General features: G+C 47.3%; 1 protein-coding gene across 8 annotated transcripts in view; it reads left to right on the top strand.

Moving 5' to 3' along the window:
- DUS2 (dihydrouridine synthase 2) overlaps nucleotides 1-16,962 on the top strand; it is a 1,012,599-nt gene that overhangs the window by 513,565 nt on the left and 482,072 nt on the right. The gene's annotated exons all lie outside the window — the stretch shown is intronic.

Here is a 16,962-nt window from a genome sequence, read left to right as displayed (position 1 = left end):
TGTGGATCACAAGACAGTGGGGGGGGTTGAGAGGGGGCGGCAGGTTGACAGCAGCGGCACGGAAAATGTAAGAACCCTACAACATGTGCAGAAATACCAGCTGGCTGAGTGGTTCAGGATGCGGACCGGGCGGGAGAAGGGCAAAGGAGAGTCTTTAACCACTTAATAACCGCCCTATAGCCAAATGACGGCTACAGGGCGGTTTCTTAACTCTGGGAGGCCGTCATATGACGTCCTCCCAGAATTCCGCTGTCGCGCGCCCCCTAGGGCGCGCACTCGAGAGCATCCGTGACCGCCGTGTCCACAGGACCCGGCGCATCACGGATCACGGTAAACGGCCGCTCATAGCGGCCGTTTACCACGTGATCGCTCCGTCAAATGACGGAGTGATCACTTGTAAACAAACCGGCGTCCTATTAGGACGCCGGTTCCTCCCTCCCCCTCTCTGTACCGATCGGAACAGCGGAGGGGGAAGAGATCGGTGTCAGCAGCGATGTGTGCTGCATCTGCAGTGCCCACATCGCTGCTCACCGAAAATTAACCCCTGAATTCCCTGCAAATACTCTGCAATACCCTGCCATTACTCTGCATTACTCTGCAATACCCTGAAATACTCTGCAATACCCTGCATTACTCTGCATTACTCTGCAATACCCTGAAATACTCTGCAATACCCTGCATTACTCTGCATTACCCTGCATTACTCTGCATTACTCTGCAATACCCTGCAATACTCTGCAATACTCTGCAATACCCTGCAATACCCTGCAATACTCTGCAATACTCTGCAATACCCTGCAATACCCTGCAATACTCTGCATTACTCTGCAATACCCTGCAACGCTCTGCAACACCCGCCAATACCCTGCAACACTCTGCAATGCTCTGCAACACCCACCAATACCCTGCAACACTCTGCAATGCTCTGCAACACCCACCAATACCCTGCAACACTCTGCAATGCTCTGCAACACCCGCCAATACCGTGCAACACTCTGCAATGCTCTGCAACACCCTCCAATATCCTGCAATGCTCTGCAACGCCATACTCTGAGACACCCAGCCATACTCTGAGATACCCAGCCATAGTCGGTGATACCCTGCAATACCCAGCCATAGACACCCCCCCTCCCGCCGCCCTCCGGTGCTTCTACCGACTCGCCAATACGATCAAATCCAGAATCTTTTTTTTTTTTTCAGGCTTCCCAGCTTAGAGGTGAGATGCGGGGTCTTATTGACCCCATATCTCACTGTAAAGAGGACCTGTCATGCCATATTCCTATTACAAGGGATGTTTACATTCCTTGTAATAGGAATAAAAGTGATCAAAAAATTAAATTTTGGGGAAAAAAGTCAAACTAAAATAAATAAAGTAAAATGAACAATAAAATATATATATTTTTTTTAAAGCACCCCTGTCCCCATGTGCTCGCATGCAGAAGCGAACGCATACGTAAGTCCCGCCCACATACGAAAACGGTGTTCAAACCACACATGTGAGGTATCGCTGCGAACGTTAGAGCGAGAGCAATAATTCTAGCCCTAGACCTCCTCTGTAACTCAAAACATATAACCAGTAAAAAAAAAAAAATTAAATCGTCGCCTATGGGGATTTTTAAGTAGCGACGTTTGGCGCCATTCCACGAGCGTGTGCAATTTTGAAGAGTGACATGTTAGGTATCGATTTACTCGGTGTAACTTCATCTTTCACATTATGCAAAAATTGGGCTAACTTTACTGTGTTTTTTTTTTAAGCACAAAACTGTTTTTTTCCCAAAAAAAAGCATTCGAAAAATTGTTGCAACAACCACCATTGTATTCTCCAGGGTGTTTGCTAAAAAAAAAACATATATAATGTTTTGGGATTCTATGTAATTTTCTAGCAAATAAATGATGATTTTTACATGTAGGAGAGAAATGTCAGAATTGTCCTGGGTGCTCCAGAATGCATGATGGCGCTCCCTGCATGTCAGGCCTCTGTATGTGGCCACACTGTGTAAAAGTCTCACACATGTGGTATCACCGTACTCGGGAGTAATAGCAGAATGTGTTTTAGGGTGTAATTTGTGGTATGCATATGCTGTGTGAGAAATAAACTGATAATATGACAATTTTGTGAAAAAAATAAAAAAAAGTACAAAAAATCTTGATTTTGAAAAGAATTGTGGGAAAAATGAGAACTTCAAAAAACTCATCATGCCTCTTACTAAATACCTTGGAATGTCTTCTTTCCAAAAAGGGGTCATTTGGGGGGTAGTTGTACTTTTCTGGCATGTTAGGGTCTCAAGAATTGAAATAGGCCGTCAGTACTTCAGGTGTGATCAATTTTCAGATATTGGCACCACAGCTTGTGGACTCTATAACTTTCACAAAGACCAAATAATCCACCAATTTGTACTTATTTTTACCAAAGATATGTAGTAGTATAAATTTTGGCCAAAATTTATGAAGAAAAAATTACTAATCTGCTAAATTTTATAACAGAAACAAAGAAAAATTCTTTTTTTTACAGAATTTTCTGTATTTTTTCTTTTATAGCACAAAAAATAAAAAACCCAGCGGTGATTAAATACCACCAAAAGAAAGCTCTATTTGTGTGAAAAAAAGGACAAAAATTTCATATAGGTCCAGTGTTGCATGACTGAGTAATTGTCATTCAAAATGTGAGAGCACCGAAAGCTGAAAATTGGTCTGGTTATTAAGGGTGTTTAAGTGCCCAGTGGTCAAGTGGTTAAGTGTAGAGGAAGGGGTTTGGGTGTTCCAAGATGGCCGCCAGCTAGGCCGAGCTCACAGTCCCAAGGTGGAGAGGAGGCTGCGGAGGGGGTAGGGAATCTTCCCAGAGTGTCCAGACCCCTCTGTGGCAGGGGATTATGGCCTATCCCAAGGGAGCAGCAGCACTGGGGCTGAGGGAGAGCCAGAAGGCTGGCTCTGGGTGTAGCAAGATGGCCGCAGGAACTCACCTTAATGATTTATGGTCCGCATCCCCCTCCGGTGTCTGCTATCTTGCTGCGGGCTTTCGTCGTTCAGCGGGAGGGTCCCGCTGTCTGTGTGGTGCTGGGTGGAGCCGAAATGCCCGTGAATGGACCGGGATTCCTCTGTCCGGTAGAGTAGGCCGCAAGATGGCGGCATCCCGCCTGATGCATAGTCTGCGGCCGCGGGCCAAAAACTGTCCCAGCCTAAGGGAAATGTGTCCCGCGGGCAGGCTGGGTGGCTCGGCAGGCTCGGAAAGGTGTCTCGAGTGAGGATGGTGATGGATGCTGAGAGGCACCAGCGGAGCTCCTCTCCTACACGTCCGTCCTGTTCAGCTTCCGGCCATGCCCCGATATATTAACTTTATAGTAGGAAATCGCTCCAAAGGTTTTCACTTTGTTCACTTCAGACAAAAATGACTCCTCTCCTGATCACATTGTCAGCAAAAATGCTGATCTTATGAGATTTGCCAGCAGTTTGAGTACCTGATATGAATGTGGTAGACCTAATAGTCTCAACAAATGGTTCCATGACCAGTGAAACAAATTAGATCTGAGAGAGGGCATCCCTGTCTGGTGCAATTCATTATAGCAAAGGCATCAGTGAGTACCGATGAACTGAAAACCTGTATAGAGGGATCAGTATATAAAAGCTAAAATAGCTCACAAGATGAATCTTCTAAAACCAAATTTGAGAAGTGTAGCTTGAATATACCTTGATGGACCCTATCAAAAGCCTTTTCTTTTTTTTTTTTCAATAAAGTTTTTATTTGTTTAGCCAAACAAGCAAGTTAACGTGTTATTGTACAGTTATATTGAACATATGCAGTCGATTAAGCAATATGTATAACAGGTTAAGTTACAAACAGTGTTCCATAACGCCCACTTAAACCGTGATGAGCAATATCAAGACGTCAAAGCATTTCAATTAGAATGATTCTGTTATTTTAAATCAAATTTGTAACTTTGTTGCAAATTTTTGTAGCAGTTGTATCGTCCAAGGTAGGGTCTGTGGATGTGGGGGTATCGTACGTGAATAGAGAGCTATTTCCGGTATTGTAAGAGTTCAATCAGTCAGTCTCTTACTTGACCATCTAGGTCATCTTTTGTGTCTGCTGGAGTGTTCTCAAAGTGTTGTAGGAGAGTCATGTATGATATGTATGGGATATGTAGCTAATGGTATCTTGTCGAGGTTGTTAGTTGTGGAGATATGAGGGGAGGGAGAGTGGGAACTGAAGTGTAAGGGTCAAAATGGTGGGTATAGCCTCAGGTTTAAAGAGAAACAAAGTGAACTATATGAAAGTACTATCACCCGGGGGGGGGGGGGGCATGGCCGGACGCAGGCAAGGGGAAGATGTGCTATAGCTGAGCTCCGCCGGCCGAATCCTCTATCTACTGCCATCCGCCCTCATCGGGCCGGTTCTCGGCCGGCGGCGGACTCAGCGTTGTCGGCAGATAGCAGTGGGAAGTGACAGGAAAATTTTGCCCGCTGTCTACACCCGCGGGGCCCGCGATCAGGCTTGCGGCCTACTCGGCACTCCGAGTCCCGGCCACCATCTTGAGGCCTGCGGAGGCGCCGGAGCCTCCGCCCTGGAGTACTGGACGGTGCGAACGATACAGCAGTCGTTTCGCCGCGGTCAGACGTGGACCCCTTCGGCCTGAGGCCCGAGCGCGGAGGTGCCAGCCCAACCCTGCTGGGAAGCAAGCCAAGGAGAAGTACACCCAGAGGCAGAGGTAGGCGGCCATCTTGGTACACTCTCCATACCACTGCAGGCACCCTATGCTCCCTGGGCTGAGACCTGGCCCCCCCAGCAACCTCCAGCAACTTACAGCACCCAATACATGTCGGTGGCCCTGGAGGGCCCTGACAGTGACTGATAAAAGTGTGTGGGGATGTATGTGCGGACGCTAGGAGGATGACAGTGTAGTCCCTTAGTGTCGCGCCGTCGGAAAATACCACTTGACATATAAAGCATACCCAGTCCTATTTCACTGCCACTACTGCCCTGGCCATGCACTACTGAGCAAGCGGCGGGTATGTATAATACGCCCCGGAATCTCCCCCGTAACAGATCACAACAGAAAGCATCTCCGGCCCGTGGGAAGGCGAAAGGGAAAGGCAAGATGGCGCTTGAACCCCCAGAACCTGATGACACCACCCAACATTCAGATGATAGCCTGTCCCAATTCCTCTCAAATTTAACGAGCCCGGTGGACACTGGCTCAGAGGCCCTGCTACAGAAATTCTGCACTATAGTGAGAGACGAGATCAACACAGCTTCCCGTAAACTATCTGCAGAACTGGTGAGAGGTCTCAAGGAACTGGGACACCGCACAAATCAGCTGGAGGAGAGGATGGACCTGACAACCATGGTGCTGGAAGGTCACGAGGAGGAGGTAGAAAAGCTGAACGCGGAACTCCTTACTCTACAGGATAAACTTGAAGACTCTGAAAACAGGGCCCGCAGGGGCAACCTTCGCACCCGCCCGGAGACCATAATAGACCTTCAGGGAACAGCAACAGCATTCTTTCAAGAGCTCGCACCTGATATCCCGACCGAACGCCTTGAATTCGATCGCATACACAGGTCCCTCGCTCCCAAGCCCACGAAAGGTCCGCCCAGAGATGTAATAATAAAATTTAATTTCTACAGAACCAAAGAGCGACTCCTAAAAGCCGCCAGGGAATTACCTGACATAGCTTTTCAAGGAAACCCCCTTCAACTGTTTGCGGATCTTTCCCCGGTCACTATCGCTAAGAGACGGAATATGAAGCCCTATCTGCAAATCTTACAAACCAGGAACATTCGCTACCGGTGGGGATTGCCCTTTAAACTTTCTTTTTACCACATGGGACATCAGTTTCACGCTTCCTCCCTGCCAGACCTGCGACGGCAATTCCAGGAACTTCAGTTTGACCTTCCTCCCTCTCAGCCTGAGGCCGCTGTGGCCCGCCCGGGTCCTTCCAGAGCCCCATTGCAATCCTCACAATCTTCTCAGAATGGATCTCAAGCCCTCCGTTCTCTCAAGGCTCAGAAATTCCATGAGGCTTCCTCGGGCTGACATCGCTAGAAGACAGTAAGAATCCCGTATTTCTGTTTTGACTTGTTTGACTGCCTTTTTTTTCCTAACCACTGCCGCCAGGCATCCCGCGGGCCGGTAGCGAGAAAGTTTGCCGCAACTTGGGCGCCCAGACTAAAAGAAGGAGGCATCCATATATCCTTTGTTGTGACTCAAATGGGAGCCACGCTGAGCCCCCCTTTACATCTTGGATGGACTAGGGCTACCCACAACTTTGGTCTACTATAGCCCATCATTTCCATGAACACTGATTTCACTCAGGAAATGACTGCCTTCTTCCTCCCCAGCCACAACAGCCCAATCCAATTTTTTTCGGCCCTCAAAGAAATGGGCGGTTGTGACCCATGACGCACGACCTTACGAAGCAGGGCCCCCCATTGCTACCCAGGAACTATTAGTCCAGGAGGTCTATTACCGTGACCATCTGAGGACTATTATCCTGCTCTTACGCTCTTATTCTATGGGCCTATGCTTAGACTGTTTTATTCAAGACAGGGCATGGCCCTCGGCCCGTCCCAAGGTTTTTGTTTTTTGGTTTCACGGGTTCATATGTTTTTAATGCCTGACTTAGACGGTACTAGCTGCAGGTTGCCTGTGGGGGTTTGTTTTTGTTTTTTTTCTTCCCTCTTTGGAACAAGGAATTTACCGTCTAACCACAGCAATTTTTCAGGCCTTAGCTTATGGGTTCTCTGTTCCTTATGTCAGAATTACTTTTCTTTCTGTTTACTCTTACTGATGTTCGTTTTATTGTTTATGCAGTTATGCCACTGTTGTCATGTTCTTTGACATTTGCAATAATTGTTAATGTTAAGTCAGGTGGTTTCCGACGTACCACCGCTCCCCCGTGTGTACCTAGCATTGCATGTCTCTACTTTCCATGCTATAATGATGCTCTCTATCCCTTCCCCACCCCGCTCTTTATTTCTTTCCTTTTTCCCTCTCTCCTTCGGCAGCACGGGGTGTGCACTTTGGCTCCAGGTAAGCGACTTTCTGCTACTCTATCAATGACGATTAAATGGTTGTCCCTGAATGTTCAGGGAATGAACTCCCCCCCAGAAGAGTTAAAGTTTTTAAATTTCTTCGCAGACAACGCATTGATATTGCTTGCTTACAGGAGACACATTTTTCTCAGACCTCTCATCCTAAGTACTTTGATGCTCAATTTTCTCAGTTTTTTTTGGCTAATGCCCCAACCAAACAATGCAGGGTTCTCGTGGTGTTCCGCAAGTCAGCTCCATTTAGATGCGCTAAACAGATAGCTGATCCTGACGGCAGATATTTACTGCTTCAAGGCACTATCCATGACACGGAAGTGACCATACTGACGTACTACGCCCCCAATGGGAGCCCAGGACCCTTTCTGACTCATGTCTGCGCGCTGCTGGCCTCCCACGGCAAGGGCACCCTTCTACTGGCAGGAGACTCCAACCTAATTCTTAACCCTAAATTAGACAAACCTTTCGCCAGAGAAAAACGGCCCGACGTCGAGCGGCAAATTATTCACCCGAGCCCTACAATCCCATGACCTAGTTGACCTATGGAGGGAATGCCATCCGCAGGGCAGAGACTACACCCATTATTCCCATCCTCACCAGGTGCATTCACGGATTGACCACATGTTTATGCTTAGACGACACTTACCACTGGTGGTAGCGGCCTCAGTCCTGGCCGTACTGTGGTCTGACCACGACCCTGTCTTGATTGTCTGCCACTCTATCCTGGATAGACCCCGACTTTATCCTTGGGTCAGGAACGACTCGCTCCTTACTCATGTAGAAACTACAGAGGAAATTATTAAGGCCTCTGATGACTACTTTCGGGAAGACCTGGGATCAGTGACCTCGCCGGTGGTCCTCTGGGAGGCTTATAAATCAGTTTTGCGTGGGCGTATAATCGGCCTAGCCTCGGCCCGTAAGAAAACTAGAGAGAGAAAACAAAAGGAGCTTGAGTCTTGGCAGAGATATCCGAGAGGTTTAAACAGTTTCCTACCCCGGGCAACCGCAAACTACTGGAACGAACCAGATCTGAGCTTGACTTGTGCCTAACTGAGGGGGCTGAGCGTGTACTCCGCTGGTTCCGTCGGCGATGGTACCAGAGAGCAAATAAACCGAATCGCATGATGGCCAACAGACTCCGAATATTTGCCCCCAAAATAACCCCAATTACGCTGAGAGATCGCAACAATGTCCTATCCGGAAACGCAAAGCATGTTCTAGAAGAGTTTGGGTTTCACCTAGCGAAGCTGTATACGGCATCAGAGGGGGCTTCCACTCAAAGAACGGCAGACTTTCTCGCGGGTCTTTCGCTCCCATCCTTGACCGGGGCCCATGTCGCCCTTATGGATAGGGACATTCAACCCTCAGAGGTTCTACAAGCTATAAAAGAACCGGGGGGGGTGTGGCCTGGCATCGGAGCAGGATGGCGGCGTAAAGGGAGCGCTCCACCACCCAGACTCCCAGTTTTGGCTATAATTAGCGTTTACTCCTCGGCGAGAAGCTAGCAAGATGACCGGGAGAAGCCATTCAGCCACCTGGTCCCAGCAAGAGCACGCCACGCAACTTAGCAAACATATTCCGGCGATGTTCCGCTCCCAACTGGCGGACTCACAGGCTGCATCACGAGCCGCGGGCCAGAGTCTGGGCTTCACCGCTGATGCAGACCGCTCGGATCTCTCTGCTTCAGGTACGAGCGTGGCACATACCTCACCCCTCCTGTGCCTAGCAGATCTTTAGCTTGTTGCGGCAGATATTAAGAGCTCCCTGTGCGTGGCTGTCTCGGACTTAAAAACGGAGATACGGGCTGTGGCGAACAGGTTAGAGCATGTGGAATCAGCCGCCATGACACACGGAGCAGCCATTCAGCAACTGCAGCGCTCCTCCACAGTGAATGCCCAGCACCTCCTGGATATGCATAGGCATATGGAGGACTTAGACAACAGGGGCCGCAGGCGCAATCTTCGCATCAGGGGGATACCGGAGACAGTGGAGGGCCCCCAACTACAAGTGGTGGCGTGAGCAATATTTAACACACTCCTAGGCAGACCACTAGATGCCCCGGTGGAGATGGAGAGGTGCCACAGAGCGCTCAGACCCAGAGGCAGAGACACTGACCCGCCAAGAGACGCAGTGTGCTGCCTGGTCAACTTCACGCAGAAAGAAGAAATCCTTAGATTGGCAAGGAATCACGCTTACCTGTAGCATGAGGGTGTGCGTATACAGATCTTCCAGGATCTTTCCAACATCACCCTTCAACATCGGAGGGACCTTCGCCCCCTGCTCCAAGTCCTTAGAGAACGCCGGATTCCATACCGTTGGAAGTTTCCTTTCTGCCTTCAAGCTATGGCAGGAAATCGTACGGCAATGCTGAGAACACCAGCGGATCTCCAGCAATTTTGTGACACCCTTAATTTTCCAATGACTGAGGTACCTGATTGGTATGGGGCCTTTCTTCAACCCGACCCATGGATTCCTGACAAGCAAGACGACACCCCTAGGTCCCAAAGGAGCAGGCAAAGAAGTTGCAGAACCTCAGCTACCACTCCGCTGAGGCAGCGCGGAGACATGGAGACCTACGAGAGTCCACGAGCCTCGTCATCATCAGTACGCCACAGAACTGATCAACCCTAACATCGAAGGTGATATGGTAAGAGGATGCCTTGCTGATTGTGCCTGAGCCCACCTCCCTATTAGGGAATTTTTGGTTGTTAGGACTTTTTTGTTGTTCCTGCTTTTTGACTCCCGGGAGGGTTAGTATTCAAGTTGCTCCCCATATCAGTCATTGGTGATACTGACGTACTACGCCCCCAAGTGTATTATGCCCTTCCCTAGTGTGTGCTCGCTAAAACGAGCATGCTATTCCAAAGTATAGGGACAATGAAGGGGGACCACGCTTGTGGCCGCACACTTAGAGCCACGTAGTTGATTTGGTACTGGCCAACGCAGCAACCCCTGTGATTTGGAGGATAGGAAGTAAGTCATCACTTTGCATGCTCCCTGTTCCATGGGATCTAGTGTTGACACTGGAGCGGAACTCTCAGAGACAGCCTTTTTGCAGGGTTGTACACAAGGATATATCTACTGATAAAAGCAGTATATAAAATTCGCAATGGGGGGATATCCAGTAAACAATACAGGTCTGGGTATATCTATGTGACTAGTTTAAACAGCAACACTCATTTCTACTAATAGTCCACAACATAAATACATAAAATAGTGAAAATTCATATAAAATCCAAGTGCAACGTGTTGCGATCCTGTAGTCGCATAAAAGTGCAAATATTCCAATGTGCCGCTGTGGCTGATAAAACAATAATGTTCATTGCTATTAGTGTAAAATCTACAACATAAAACCGTGAAATAATAAAAACAAGAAAAAACACAATATAACATTCAAAAGTGCAGCGTGTTGCGATCCTAAAATCGCATAAAGTGCAGGTGTTCTGCTGTGGTGCACATAGCCAAACCTTCATACATAAATAATAATTAAGTGACAAAAAATATAAGTGTATCAGACAAAAAGTCAGTTTTCAGTGCAAAGTGCTGCAATTATTCTCAAAATCGCATAGGATGTGACTTCTTCAACAAGATATACGATGTGGAGCTGTTGCAATGGGAAGGGCAGTGGTGCTGGTGGAAGGGGATGTGGCCTTGGTGGTCCCGTATATACCAGTAATGGATGTCCCCTTGCCTTACCGCTGTAAGGTAACAGCGTATATATAGAGAGCTTTTTGGGATCCTTTAGCGGAATTTTCCCTTTAATGTGGGGTGCCCAGGTCCTGACCAATGATATGGTCCCTTTAAGGGGGTTTCCTCTGTGGTATTGCAGTCAGGGTTCCTCAGTGGTATGGCATATACATGGGTTTAAGCAGAGATGGAGGAAGAATACTCCATAGTGTAAGATGCTTCAACAGGTTTATTGTTATTAAAACAGTTTAAAAATACACACAAACAAACAGTCTGTACAAGCAGTGTATAAACAAGCTGCAGGCTCGGTCTATGTCACTTCCTGGTTGCTGTGTCCCGACGCGTGTTCGTCACGGGTCACATGACTTCATCAGGGGATAAACACAACAGTAGGAAGTGTCCTTAACCACTTGCCGACCGCCGCACGACGATGTACGTCGACAGAATGGCACCGGCAGGCATAAGGGCTTACATGTACGTCCTTGCCTGCCCGCGGGTCGGGGGCCCGATCGGGCCCCCGCCCGGTGCCAGCGGCGGTCGGTATTCGTTCGGGAGCGATCCCGGACGAGGGGACGGCCATTCATTCATGGCCACCCCCTCGCGATCGCTCCCGACGAATGAAAATGCTCGGTGACATCACTTCCTCTCCTGTAATGTAAACACAGGCAGAGGAAGTGAAGTAATCTCTCCTCGTGTCGGTCTTTTTCGTTCCGGCACTGAGGAGAGAGGATCGTGAGTTGCACCTAACACTACACTTACAGTAGAACACGCCAGGCACACTTTTCACCCCCCTGATCACCCCCCCCCAATCACCCCTGCCCTCCCCAGTCACAGTGACACCAATTGCATTTTTTTTTTATTTTTATTTTATTTTTATTTTTTTGCATTGGTGTCATTTGTGACTGTAATAACTGTTAGGGCAGTTAGGGCTAGCCCCCTTTAGCTATAGGGTGCCCCCCTAACCCCCCCAATAAAGGTTTAACCCCGTGATCACCCCCCGTCGCCAGTGTCACTAATAAGCGATCGTTTTTCTGATCGCTGTATTAGTGTCACAGGTGACGCTAGTTAGGCAGGTAAGTATTTAGGTTCGCTGCAGCTTTTTATAGCGTCAGGGACCCCCATATACTACCGCATAGCCCCCTGATTGCCCCCCAGTTAACCCTTTCACCAGTGATCACCATATAACTGTTACAGGTGACGCTGGTTGGTTAGTTATTTTTTTTTTGTTTCAGGGCACCCGCCATTTATTACCTAATAAAGGTTTAACCCCCTGATCACCCGGCGGGTGATATAAGTTTGAGGGCCAGATAAGGCCTGCGTCGCCCCAGCGTCAGGTTAGTGCCAGTACCGCTAACACCCACGCGCAAAGCATACACCTCCCTTAGTAATATAGTATCTGATCAGATCTATATTAGCGTTGCCAGCATTTTAGGTTTCCCAAAACACATTGTTAGCGGGATCAGCCCAGATACCTGCTAGCACCTGCGTTTAGCCCCTCCGCCAAGCCCAGCCCAGCCCACCCAAGTGCAGTATCGATCGATCACTGTCACTTACAAAACACAACACACATAACTGCAGCGTTCGCAGAGTCAGGCTTGATCCCTGCGATCGCTAACAGTTTTTTTTGTAGCGTTTTGAAACAGTCGCTGACAGGCTAGGTGCTTTTTTACCTGTGAGTCTCACTAGTGTACCCCTAAATTTAGAGCCCAAAATGGCAAAGCGAAGGTACACTAGTGAAGAGGCCTACACGTTTCTGAGCATGACAGATAGTGAAGAGGACGTCACTCATCTGTCAGATTCAGGCTCAGAATACGATCCTGTAGAGGACAGCGCCTCCATGACAGATAGCTCTGACGACGGAGACGAGGCCTCTGTTAGGGACAGGTGTGCCCGATCCCGAATGTATTCTGTTGTTGAGGTGCATAAACCGCAGGCCACTCGTATGGAGCAGAGACGTACTAGAGCCGCTCATCCTTCTGGTGAACTGGCAAGCACCAGCGGCCTAGTACACCCTGGACCTACATCCAGCACTGCAGTAACACGTGGTGACGTGGCGAGTCCCATAAGTGCAGTTCAAGCTGGCGAGGTGGCAAGCACAAGTAGTGTCCCGCTGCCACCAAGAAGAAGACAAAGACAGGCCCGTCGTACCCATAGTGCCCTTCCTGCAGAATTCGCCAATCCTATTTGGGTGCCCACCACTTCTGCAGAACCCGTACTTCCCCCATTCACTGGCCAACCTGGCATTTACGTGGAAACAGTTGATTTTACGACACTTGACTTTTACTCACTGTTACAAACTTACTGTTTTTCACCGAAGATCTCTATAGATCTATTGTGGACCAAACCAATTTGTACGCTGCTCAACACATCGCCACTATTCCCCAGTCCGCCCTTGCCAGACAATGGAAACAAGTTACGGTTTCCGAATTTAAAATCTTTCTGGGCCTCTCCCTCAACATGGGCATAACCAAAAAGAGTGAGTTGCGGTCATATTGGTCCACTGACCCAATTCACCATATGCGCGTGTTCTCTGCTTCCATGTCCAGGGCACGATACGAGATGATTTTGCGGTTCATGCACTTCAGCGACAATGAACTCTGTCGTCCTCGTGGAGACCCTGAATACGATCGGCTCTACAAAATTCGGCCCCTCATAAACCACTTCAACCAACGTTTTGCAGACTTGTTTACTCCCGATCAAGTTATCTGCGTTGATGAGTCCCTGATTAAGTTTTCTGGTCGCTTGTCATTCAAACAATACGTCCCCAACAAGCGTTCCAGATACGGGGTCAAGATGTATAAGCTCTGTGACAGGGCCACAGGCTATACACGTAGTTTCATGGTTTATGAGGGTAAAGATAGTCACGTAGAGCCGGAGAACTGCCCTGACTACATAGGAAGCGCTGGCAAGATAGTGTGGGACATGGTGTCACCCTTATTCGGAAAGGGGTACCACTTGTACGTGGACAATTATTACACAAGCGTGCCACTGTTTAGTCACTTGTTTGATCAGCAGATTGGAGCATGTGGCACCGTGCGACCTAATCGCCGGGGCTTTCCCCAGCGGCTTGTAGAGTCCCGTCTTAGGCTGGGGGAGAGAGCCTGCTTGCGCAGTAATAATTTGCTCGCTATGAAGTGGAGGGATAATAAGAATGTTTTCGTTCTTACCTCCCTTCATGCAGACACGACGGTCCAAATTCCTACGGCGACTGGTATTGTGGAGAAACCCCTCTGTGTCCACAAATATAACCTTAACATGGGAGGGGTGGACCTCAATGACCAGTTGTTGGCGCCGTATCTAGTTGCCCGTAAGTCCAGACGCTGGTACAAAAAAGTGTCTGTTTATTTATTCCAATTGGCTATACTGAATGCTTATGTACTACACAAAGCTTCAGGACGGACTGGATCCTTCCTCAAATTCCAGGAGGATATCGTCAGAGCCCTTCTGTATCCAGGCGGTGCTCCACCTCACCTTCCCCTACCAGATGCAGTAAGCCGGCTGCATGAGAGGCATTATTCTTATGTCCTCCCGAGTACCCCTACCCAACGAGCCCCCCAAAGAAAATGTCGTGTCTGCAGAAAGCGCGGATTTAGGCGTGACACCCGTTCTTATTGTCCACGCTGTCCTGGCAATCCTGGTCTTTGTCAGGGTGAGTGTTTTGAACGCTACCATGAACTAGTTGAGTATTAGCGTAGGGTACAGCATTGCACAGGCTAGGCACACGTTCACAGGGTCTCCCAAGATGCCATCACATTTTGAGAGACCCAAACCGCTGGAACCGTTACAACAGAAGTGTTAAAGTTACATAAAAAAGTGTTAAAAAAAAAAAAAGTAAAAAAAACAAAAAACCAAAAAACATATAAAATAAAAAAAACAAAAATAGTTGTCGTTTTATTGTTCTCTCTCTCTCTCTCTATTCTCTCTCTATTGTTCTGCTCCTTTGTACTGTATTATATTCTGCAATGTTTTATTGTTAACCATTTTTTGTTTTCAGGTACGCCATTCAGCTGTAGCGTGGATTTATTTATCTTGACAGCAACAGCGTTTGCTCCCACGATACGTAAAGCCACGACTCCAGCGCTATCGGAGGTGATTTCACCACCACAGTTAAAAAAGAGCATATATGCCGAAGCATGGGGGCATAAGGGGTGGAGGAGCGATTTTGCTCCTAATGCCACGTACATACAGTCAAAATTCCGACGGAGGGCTTGCCCGTGGAAAAGTTTGAATGTATGTACGCGGCATAACTTTTTTGCGGGAGGATGCCCCCATGCTTCGGCATATATATATTTTAGGCACAGATTGTGTTAAATGTGTTATTTTTTGCAATTTTTTTTGGATTTGCTTTGCAGGTATGGTACGTCTTACTGTTATACTGTAATGTTACTTTGTTTTATTGTTAACCATCATTTGCTTAGCAGGTACGCCATTCAGTTGCAGCGCGGATTTATTTATCTTGACAGCAACAGCGTTTGCTCCCATGATACATAAAGCCGCGACTCCAGCACTGTCGGGGGTGATTTCACCACCACAGTTAAAAAAGGGCATATATGCCGAAGCATGGGGGCATAAGGGGTGGAGGAGCGATCTGCTCCTACCTTTTGCGGGAGGATGCCCCCATGCTTCGGCATATATAAATGGTGCATGTATGCCCACCATTAGAAGTGGGTGGATGAAGGGAGGTATCTAATGGTGGGCATACCCACCGATCAATATTTTTTTTTCGTTCAGCCCACAGGCTGCATGAAAAAAAAATTACAATATATGCCCAACCAGTTCCAGCAACATACTGGTATGTTGCGGGTACTTTGAGTGCTTATACCAGAATGATGCCTGCAGGTTTAGGTATCATCTTGGTATCATTCTTTTCAGCCAGCGGTCGGCTTTTATGTAAAAGCAATCCTAGCGGCTAATTAGCCTCTAGACTACTTTTACAAGCAGTGGGAGGGAATGTCCCCCCCCCCGCACAATCTTCCATGGTTTTCTCAGGCTCTCCTGTCCCAACAGGGAACCTGAGAATGCAGCCGGTGGTTCCGCCAGCTGACCATAGAGCTGATCAGAGACCAGAATGGCTCCAATCATCTCTATGGCCTAAGACACCGGAAGCTACGAGCATTTCATGACTTAGATTTTGCGGGATGTAAACAGCGCCATTGGGAAATTGGGAAAGCATTTTATCACACCGATCTTGGTGTGGTCAGATGCTTTGAGGACAGAGGAGAGATCTAGGGTCTGATAGACCCTAATTTTTTTTAAAAAAGAGTACCTGTCACTACCTATTGCAATCATAGGGGATATTTACATTCCCTGAGATAACAATAAAAATCATAAAAAAATATATATAAATGAAAGGAACAGTTTAAAAATAAAATAAAAAAGCAAAAAAAATAATAAAAAATAAATAAATAAAAAAAACACCCCTGCCCCCCCCTGCTAAGGCGCAACGTGGAACGCAAACGTTGGTCTGGTGTCATATGTAAACAGCAATTGCACCATGCATGTGAGGTATCACCACGAAGGTTAGATCGAGGGTACTAATTTTAGCAGTAGACCTCCTCCGTAAATCTAAAGTGGTCACCTGTAAAGGCATTTAAAGGCTTTTAAAAATGTACGTAGTTTGTCGCCGCTGCACGTTTCTGCGCAATTTTAAAGCATGTCATGTTTGGTATCCATGTACTCGGCCTAAGATCATATTTTTTATTTCATCAAACATTTGGGCAATATAGTGATTTTTAGTGCATTAAAATAAAAAAAAGTGTGTTTTTTCCCCAAAAAATGCGTTTGAAAAATCGCTGCGCAAATACCGTGTGAAAAAAAAAAATGAAACACCCACCATTTTAATAGGTAGGGCTTTTGCTTTAAAAAAAACACTTCATGTTTGGGGGTTCAAAGTAATTTTCTTGCAAAAAAAAATATTTTTTCATGTAAACAAAAAGTGTCAGAAAGGGCTTTTTCTTCAAGTGGTTAGAAGAGTGGTTAGAATGCCAGGACAGTTCAAAACCTCCCCAAATGACCCCATTTTAGAAAGTAGACACCCCAAGCTATTTGCTGAGAGGCATGTCGAGTCCATGGAATATTTTATATTTTGACAAAAGTTGTGGAAAAAATACATTATTTTTTTTTTTTTTTTTTGCACAAAGTTGTCATTAAATTATATATTGCTCAAACATGCCATGGTTATATGTAAAATTACACCCCAAAATACATTCTGTTGCTTCTCCTGAGTACGG

The sequence above is a fragment of the Lithobates pipiens genome, unplaced genomic scaffold, assembly GCF_037356315.1.
Source record: "Lithobates pipiens isolate NorthernLeopardFrog02 unplaced genomic scaffold, aLitPip1_a1.2 Scaffold_10, whole genome shotgun sequence".
Classification (NCBI taxonomy): domain Eukaryota; kingdom Metazoa; phylum Chordata; class Amphibia; order Anura; family Ranidae; genus Lithobates; species Lithobates pipiens.
Note: the sequence above shows the minus strand (reverse complement) of the source record. Positions and strands in the feature narration are given on the sequence as shown.